The sequence below is a fragment of the Sinohyriopsis cumingii genome, chromosome 8, assembly GCF_028554795.1.
Source record: "Sinohyriopsis cumingii isolate HCF-2022 chromosome 8, ASM2855479v2, whole genome shotgun sequence".
NCBI classification, from domain to species: Eukaryota; Metazoa; Mollusca; class Bivalvia; order Unionida; family Unionidae; genus Sinohyriopsis; species Sinohyriopsis cumingii.
The window spans coordinates 8,102,266-8,112,559 of NC_142968.1; the positions used below are offsets into that span (position 1 = coordinate 8,102,266).

Sequence of the window (10,294 nt, forward strand, 5' to 3'; positions counted from 1 at the left end):
CATATGAAGGTGAGAGGCCAGAATTTTTTCACTGAAGATATCGCTGCTCATATCCATATACAGAGAGAAAATGGCAGCCTCCATGTAATCTGTCTATGGATACCCAATCATTGTCTTTGAAACAATTTTTTTACTTGAGATATGCAATATTTTCAAGGCATTTTGAGATATGAAACATTTTTATCATTTTATTATAACTGATGGTTTTCAAATAAAAGCAAAATCTTTCTAATTATATGCTGTTTAGGAAGCAAACTAAAATAACGACCAAGACAGACTAATTAGCCGACAAAACCGATTTAAAAATAGGAAATTCATTAAGTGGCAACTCAGTGTTAATACCGAATTAATAGCCTGATGTATGGTTCTTTCATCGTATTGTTGTCCCAAATTTGTATTTCTTTATAATGGGGATGGGGCAGATGTTTAAAAATAAAAAAAATTGGTCTTTGGGTTTTCTTTCTATCATGCACATACAAAAAACAATGTATTTGATCACTGCTCGAAGATTAAACATCACCATATCAATGAAAATAAAATGCGTCTATTTGATTTCAGCTTTAATTTAATGTCAACATTTATTGAAAGGTAATACAGATGACTTACAATCAACTTATTTTCTTTAGTTTTGTTCAAACGTTGAAACAAGTGAATGAGTTCATGTACAATTCTATTTATGAATGATCCGTCAGTCTGGGTCTTGATTCGGCGCTCCTCTTCTCTATTGGGTTCCAAGGCTGGTGACGTTGATTCGAATAGTCGGAAGTCTCGCAAAATGTGACATTGCAGTAAATGTAGAGATCTTCATGACTGAATGTTAATCAAAATCTCGGAACATAAACTTTGTCTCGTGAGTTGATTGAGAAATATAATGCGTATTTAGTCTGTTTCATATCTGGGAAAAAAAAAAAAAAACAATGTAAAACCTCATCACTTAAAATGTATAGCTAAGTTGGGATCACAGTAGAATCGCAAAGTGAAATTGATAAAATAATTGTATAATATAAATTATCACAGAAATTCGTGAGTCATATTCCTGATCCATAGGAGGTTGACATAGTTACGTAACATAAAAAGAAATGAGTTTCACCACGATTCGCCCATTGGTTGAGCTTTCAATAAGTCCAAAGGTTTGTAAAATTTGTAACATTTATGTTCTATCGTGCTGCCAATAAACATTATATTTTAAATTCTATCATGTAATGTACTTCGACCTAGACATGTGTATCAATATATAATAAACATGAAGGTTAATTTGAATTGCATTTGGGGTCTTATTTTTCATTCAAAATATATTATTGTACAACTTCTTGCTTCAGTAGCTTCTCGTGGGTCGGTGGTTCTTCCCGGGTTTTCCCGGGTTCTTCCTCCACCATTAATACTGGCCGCCATACATAGCCTATCGTGTGCTGAAAAATGGCGTTAAACCCCACAACAACAACAAAAATCTTGCTTCAGTGTTCAAGTAAAGTATTTCGTATGTTGTAAATGCTCTATGTTTTTGAAGTGTAGAGCGTACTGATTGTACATATTAAGAACATACAGATAGTCTTCATAGCTTTTTCTTTTTAAGAACACAAGCATATAATAGCGTTGTGATGATATAGCAAGGTCCTGCATCGGTCGTACATCGTCCGTCAATATCTGCTATTTTCAATTTAAGTCAATACATTAATGCACCAGTTGTAATAAGGCATTTCAAGTTTGTGTCAATCAGAATATGCCATCAAATATGGCAACAACTACTAAAATAGATAAATAACATAAACCTTCTCAAAAAGGGCTAAAGGGAAATTAAATAAATTTAATATAAAACGTTGTAGGAGAAGCACCTTTAAAGCTTTTGAATCTGAGGCCGAACTGAATTCAAATATGTCTGCAGTTTAAAAAGTATTAAACTTTGAAAACAATTTACGTTCGGGACACTATCAACAGACGTTCACTGAATTTTGAAACAGGTACTGTTGGATCAAAAATATTAAACTTTACGGAAACGCTTTACGTTTAACATCTAATAAATTTGTCATTGTTGAAAGTACCTGACAAGAACAGGAAACATGTTTGCAAGAAGGTTTCTTCAGTTGTTGCATATCGGGTGTCTAATGTGGAAGTTACAAAATATAAAACAAAAAAGGAACAGAACCAACAAATGCACTTTGATGACCTAATTTCAAGAACCTCTCATCATAACCCAAGTTAAATTTGACTTAAATTTGACCCTTGCTTCAATCCAGATCAGTTTTATTACAGATAACGCTGATCTGTCGTTACGTATGGCTGGGGATAGTTAAAAATGTTTTTAATAACCAGTCAGCAGAAGTTGGAAAAATTCATCCAACTGCTAACTCATTTGGACTTTCTTACACGTTCTTACACGTTCCAGCAAGGTGTGTAATATGATGCCATTCTGGGTCTCTTTAGACAAAATAGATTAACAGGGTAGGTTTCTTATTAAGCCTTATTTCTATTAATATGAGATATAAACAAGTACTTTTCCAAACGAAAATAATTCTGCTATGAAATGTGTACCATTTACAACTGTGACATTTTCTAAACTTACCCGTCTTATATAAGGTAATATTTCATACTGTCGGCTGCGTAAGGATCTGGTTTGGTGCAACAGGTGTGGACAGCCAATTTGACAGCCCAGTTACCAGTCAGCTGTATCTGTGTACGCCTTTACGTAGACATCATCACCAACTTTTACATGTAGCGGATTTCCGGGTATCTCATACTGGAAGTTGGGATCAGTGTAGAATCGCACGGCGACTTTGTAGTGACTGGTTCCCTGAACTTTCCCAGTCGAATGGTCTTTGTGTGTTATGTGTAATATCACTGGACACCGTTTCGTTTCTCATGACGTCACACTCGACATCCACGGTACAATTGTATCCCGGTATAATGAATGGATGTTGGGGATCTCGCATGGCATAAAACAATCTATTTCTGCACACCAAGGCAGTTTGTGTTTCCTGAAATCAACCGTGTAATGTAGCCTGTAATAAGGAGGATTTTAATGGAAAACACATCATTAAAATCTTTCCGATGACGATGTCAATTATCTCATTTCCATGTAAGCTAATTGACGGATTATATTGCTCTGTAGTCTATAATATACTAGACTAACCTTGTCCCGCGAGATCCGCATATAGCAGGCAAAAAAAAATAGCGCATATTACCCATAGCAAATCCTTTTATAACGAATTAATCAGTTGATATAGTTTTGTATGTAAACAAATCGGCAGTGACAGTTATAAATAGACAAATCTCACCTTCATAATACCTCAACTTCTGATGTGAGTAACTTCGGTATAATATATTTCACCAAACTTTTTACGAAGTACAGCTATCAATAAATGCCCTCTGTGACCAATTAATGGAGCTGGACCAAAATGAAATTGAAAGATTTGCTCGCTTCCAATTCATGATAAAACTATCTATCTCTCTCTCTCTCTCTCTCTCTCTCTCTCTCTCTCTCTCTCTCTATATATATATATATATATATATATATATCGTTATTGTTGAAACTCAACATTGTACTGATAAATTGTTCATCATTCCACATATAGAATTTTAATGGAAAATCTTAGTCAATCTTGTCCTAACTCCATGTCAACGAATCCACCGTTTGATATCGGGATCTATGTCCATTGTCATCAGTCCATGTCAACGAATCCACCGTTTGATATCGGGGTCTATATCCATTGTCATCACTCCATGTCAACCAATCCACCGTTTGATATCGGGATCTATGTCCATTGTCAGCACTCCATGTCAACGAATCCACCGTTTGATATCGGGGTCTATGTCCATTGTCGTCACCTCATGTCAACGAATCTACCCTTTGATATCGGGGTCTATGTTCATTGTCATCAGTCCATGTCAACGAATCCACCGTTTGATATCGGGATCTATGTCCATTGTCATCAGTCTATGTCAACGAATCCACGGTTTGACATCGGGGTCTATGTCCTTTGTCATCACTCCATGTCAATGAATCCACTGTTTGATATCGGGGTCTATGTCCATTGTCATCAGTCCATGTCAACGAATCCACCGTTTGACATCGGGGTCTATGTCCATTGTCATCACTCCATGTCAATGAATCCACTGTTTGATATCGGGGTCTATGTCCATTGTCATCACTCCATGTCAACGAATCCACTGTTTGATATCGGGGTCTATATCCATTGTCATCACTCCATGTCAACGAATCCACCGTTTGATATCAGGGTCTATATCCATTGTCAACACTCCATGTCAACGAATCCACCGTTTGATATAGGGGTCTATGTCCATTGTCATCACTCCATGTCAACGAATCCACCGTTTGATATCGGGGTCTATGTCCATTGTCATCACTCCATGTCAACCAATCCACCGTTTGATATAGGGGTCTATGTCCATTGTCATCACTTCATGTCAACGAATCCACCGTTTGATATAGGGGTCTATGTCCATTGTCATCACTCCATGACAACGAATCCACTGTTTGATATCGGGGTCTATATCCATTGTCATCAGTCCATGTCAACGAATCCACCGTTTGATATCGGGGTCTATATCCATTGTCATCACTCCATGTCAACGAATCCACCGTTTGATATCGGGGTCTATATCCATTGTCATCACTCCATGTCAACGAATCCACCGTTTGATATCGGGGTCTATGTCCATTGTCATCAGTCCATGTCAACGAATCCACCGTTTGATATAGGGGTCTATATCCATTGTCATCAATCCATGTCAACGAATCCACCGTTTTATATCGGGGTCTATATCCATTGTCATCAGCTCAGGACCAAATCAATAATATGCTCCTTGTCATTCGTCAATATAAACCAATACAATGTCAGACGTCAATGATGTATCTCTTGTCATCCATCTATATAACAACTCCACTATTTGATATTAAAATGTTCACGTCCTGCCATCCATCCCTGTAAACATATCTATTGTTTAATATCAAGTATATGCCCGTTGTCGACCGAACATATAAACAAATCCACTGTCCAATGTTATGATGCACGTTTCTTGCCATACATACATATAGACAAATTCCACCATCCGATGTCATGATGTACGTGTCATTATGTACGTCCCTTGCCATCCATCCATGTAAACAAATCCACTGTCTGATGTCATGATGTACTTGTCATGATGTACATCCCTTGCCATCCATCCATGTAAACAAACCCACTGTCTGATATCATGATGCACGTCTCTTGCCATCCATCCATGTAGACAAAATCCACCGTCCGATGTCATGATGTACGTGTCATAATGTACATCTCTTGCCATCCATCCATGTAAACAAATCTACTTTCTGATGTCATGATGTACGTCCCTTGCCATCCATCCTTGCAAATAATCCACGGTCTAATATCAAGATCAATAACTCTTGCCATCCATCCATGTTAACATATCTACTGACTTATATCAACATATAAAAACTATGCTACATCTCTGTAATATTTCCCCAATCATATTATTAAAGTCAGATATCACATCATACAGTTACGAATCTGAAAATGTGCAAAGAAGAAAATAATAAGATGTACTGAATAGTTCTGCTACGTCCAGCTAAAACATTGCCGTGCGGATAAATCGCATTTATTAATTTTCATTTTCATGCACATTGTAGAGAAAATCATAGGAGGTTAGCATTGGATATTTCGCACAGTGGTATTATTGCTTCTTACCGTTTCACTGACTAGGCAGTTTCTGATACCATGTTGGAATACAAGCGTGTAACCATTGCTGTTGCCAGTGCACATTGTAGAGAAAATCAAAGGAGGTTAGCATTGGATATTTCGCACAGTGGTTTTATTGCTTCTTACCGTTTCACTGGTTAGGCAGTTTCTGATACCATGTTGGAATACAAGCGTGTAACCATTGCTGTATCCAGTGCACGAGTTTTCACCGAGGTAGATATCAGATGCACGTGCATCAGAATAGATCTGCCTTAGCCTGTACATGTCGACCTGGATATACCAGCCGTTCGATGTACAGCGTGAGAAGATGGTGTTTTCAACAGGATAGCCTGTTAGGAATTAGAAGGAAAATACTAACACCAAAGCAACATCTTTGTTCCCTAAATGAAAATATAGCAGTATAGTCTGTGCTGATAATGACATCACTACTATGGATTTTTCTTTTAACTGTTACATTCCTGTGCTAGCGGATATAACGAATCTGATAAGTGGTTTCATTTTAAATGATATTCATGAAGTAAAAAGAATTCATGATATACTGTAACAGCCATGGCAAGCAAACGATGGAAATGATTCAGACAGCTTTGTTAGTGTCGTATAAAATGAGTACAAATTACAAGTTTCGCTGGTGCTCTAGGCCGCTTCTACCCTCATCTGAGTAGTACAAATCTTTCATTAGTTTATACAAATTATAATCTTGTCTCCTGTATTGCTTTAGATAAGCGAAACGTGGGGGAAAGAGCATTGAACAAAGAGACATTACGGCAGTGGATCCCTACTAGTCTGAGTGGGATTCGAACCTGCATTCCATTCATTGGCCTGCTAATCCTAAATAGGTTGCAGGTAATACATTAACTTATCTGTAGCCGATTAATCGCAGTCGAAGACACCTTCTTTATATTTTCTAAACTGAAAGAATTGCAGCCTAACTAAAGCTTCCAGTTTTTACAAATCTAATGAAAATTACTTTTTTCACTTGCTGACGTAGGGATATTTCCAGCTTGATTTTGCCAGAGCTTTGTGTATACCCATCACGTTAATTATTACGTCATATTTTCCAGCATTTCATGCAGTAATCATAACCATCAGGCCGATTGTCCTTATCACACAAATGCAACGTGTATCGCAGGCGTTAAAATGACTCAGACGCAAAATCACAAGACGTTTAAATTGCCAGCCCACACCAAACAAATCAGGGTTCGTGTGAATGTGTGAATATGTGTACGTGATAGCATCAAGTCTCATTGACAATGACTTTCATATTATTCTGTATCATACCTTATAATAACAGTCCAGGGTACATGTATAGAATTTCAGTATAACCAGTGCAGAAGGTTTCAATTCGTGTTTATAGCTTATCTAGGAAGAAAATTATGGGGATATTGTTATTAATATCTACATTATTCATATTAATTTGTTTACCTTACTAAATACGCTTTGTGTAATATGCAATGGGGGAGGGGGTCCTGTTAAAAGTTTTGTAACTGGTTACATTTAATACTCGAGTTGTCATCTGGGTGTTCTTTACATCCCTTACTGCTAACTGTATCGTGACTTCATGATATTCAAGGATATAAGGAAGTATTCATTTTTTGTGTCGGAGAGTCAATTTGTCCCTGTCATTTCTTCTTTCTCGGGGCCATTTTTCTTTAGGAAAAAACAACTTCAAAGCGTCTTTTTTACTGGAGGCTAAAACTTCTATAGAACTAGTTGATAATTTCATTCCAAAATATAAATGCCCTTCCCTCTTACCCCCCCCCCACCTTGAAGATGATTTTAGAGCCTTAGAGTCCGTGAAGTGCTAGAGTATATCCCTCACCAAACAATAGTCACGTAACCCTACATTCCCTCATCGAATGCTTTGCTCGAGGATACATTTTGCGCAGTAAACATTTGTTTTGAGATATTAGTATATCAAAATGACACAATAAATGGTCAGTGCAGGTTTTTACAATATTCGATAATCCCTCAGCACGCACAAATGCATTCACATTTCATTTCGATGCCATTATTTTCAGTGACAACTTGTTGATAAATTTCAAGGAAAACATTGAGCTAGTTATTTTTAATTAACTCAAGAGCAGACTTTCCTAAGGCGGGGACATTCCGATAAAGGCGAATGGGTAGGCGAGAGGAAATAATCATAGATCCACTTTTTCCCGTGTTAAAAATAATTCTAGTTTCTCCCCAGATGCAGATTTACCCTCGAGTAGAATTTCTTGGAGGAAAGTTAACTCCAGAGTCACTTTTCCCGGGGGGGGGGGAGGGAATGGAAATATCCTCAGGAGACCGGTTAAAAATGGCTAGGTGGTTTTGAGTCTACAATAAAAAAATGGAATTTTGTGCAACACTACATTTTAGTCTATTCAAGATTTAAACAAAACCTTTCTTTACCTGCCTGCTAAGGTTTTAACCATTATTCGAGTTACAGTGATGCATATATATTGTGTTTAAATTATCAACCCATTTACCTGTGAGAAATAATTCAACGGTACATATTCTATCTACAACAACTTCTCCCTTTTTGTGAAATTGCTGTAACCCTCACACATCATTGTTTCAGTCATGCTACATATTGTTTGTAGTGTAATGCCACCCTGTTTTGGTCAAGTAAGATGAATTGGTCAAAGGGCTGTCGATGCTGCTGGAACCATCTGAAAGGAAAACGAACATATCTTATTTACAGATAGTATTACTTAAAAAATTCTAGTCAGATGCAGTGCAATACGAACTAAAACCAATATTAATAGTTTCAGGAAAATAGGAAAGACAACCAACTGCCCTTCCACAACTCTGCAATAATATTTAATAAATTCGGAGTATGCACATTTATTTATAATTCTCCGTTTCAAGGATTTATTAGATTTTTGTGATTACGATTTTGAATATTGGAAGTCAGTTCTGGGAATATAGTCATCAAACCGAAATAAGTATAGAATTATTAGGAGTAAACATCAGAGAGAGGTGTTAGCGAGTTTCCATGATGCCATTGTTTACTTTAGGTAAATTCAGGTTAGAGCCACATGAGTGGACCTGTAATTCAATAGTCCCTATTAAATCTAGTTGTGTACATTGATTGTGTGACTCCAGGTGCAGTATTAATGATTGGAGACTGGTAAATTATACAATGGAATAAATGAGAATGCACTGTTTCGCAGTCGGCAGGCGCCGTTTATTGTTGCTCTGGTGGTAAATATGGTGCAACGTTACAGGCGAAATGTGGCTTACAATCATGATTTGACTGGCCTAAGGTGGCCTAGTGAAAATAGTTCCATGTATTAGGTGGTTGAATTGTATGGTTTCACGGCATGAAACGCCGGAGGTACGTTAAGGAAAGTTAATGAACAGAAGTCATGCAGTTGTGCGGTTGACAGACAATTGGGAAGTTGGGAGATGTTTGGTCATGTATAAATTAGAGTAAAATTATTTATGGAATGAACACGTTGGACTTTCCAGTTTACAACAGTAGTTGTATGGGAGTCTTTGGAATCAGCAGAAACTTATGACTTCTAACGGGATTCGCGCCAGGGTTTGACGTCGCTCGGTCAAGAAACCTCTTTGGTTGTTATGTTATTTAATCTGGCTGAAAAATCAGATATCCTCGAATCAATTAACACTGTAATGCCTTAAATTCATGTGCAGTAATCTCGAGTGAGCAATGCAAAGACCAAATGACTAAAACCAGAATAGTAGTAAATCTTGGTCAGTTTTGTTTCTACAGGAAATAACATTTTCCTTTATTCACAGACTGGATGGTCATACAACGTGACCATGTTAAATAAAATGCTCCCATTCAACTAAAATATGCAGAAAAGATTTATAAAACCCAGCAGGAACAAAGCCAAAGCAAATTTTCATAACGTTTAATGTCCTTGATCCACAGGTGTTTTATTATATACATTACAATATGCATAGCTTTTCATAGTGCTATCCACCCCCACCCCACCCCCCACCCCGTCTTCTGTCTCCTGGCTCCTGGTATTTGGTATGACGTACTTTTGGTATGTCAATTTGTAATTAAAAACAAAGTTATGAATACGAATGTGAGATTTGTTTTATCAGGACACACGCTTGTGTACTCCTCACAGCAGCGATGAATTTCCGTGTGTAAATCATTTATATGAAAAGAAGAAAATAACTTGAAAACTACTAATAATTACACTCGTCTAAACGAATAACTATTGCTACACAATGACATCGAAATCAACTTTACACCCCTCTCTCTCTCTCTCTTTCTCTCCTTAAGTTACAAAGACACGCGAAAATATGTGGAGTGACAGAGAAAACAATTTAAGCAAGATGAAGCCCTTCACGAAGGACCCAGAGGAACCTGATTCATTGCAAATGGATTCGTACGTTTTCCATTGGATTTGTTTTAGTGTGTGAGTGTTGCCCGATAATGATATTATGTGGCAACCGCTCAATGAGAGGAGAGGGCTGTGCACTAATTTGCTTGTCTGTGCGGCACACACATACTCTAACATATTCGATGATTTGATGTGCGTATGTTTTCTGACCTGAAAAAGGTTCTGAATCAGTTTATTTTTAAATATCAAATCACATGCGAAAGTCCATGAAAA

The 10,294-nt window shown here is 37.2% G+C and overlaps 1 pseudogene; it reads right to left on the reverse strand.

Annotated features, from left to right (window-relative positions):
• Positions 1-636: 636 nt before the first annotated feature.
• Positions 637-5,978, reverse strand: LOC149792935 (uncharacterized; annotated as a pseudogene).
• Between the last annotated feature and the right edge of the window lie 4,316 nt (positions 5,979-10,294).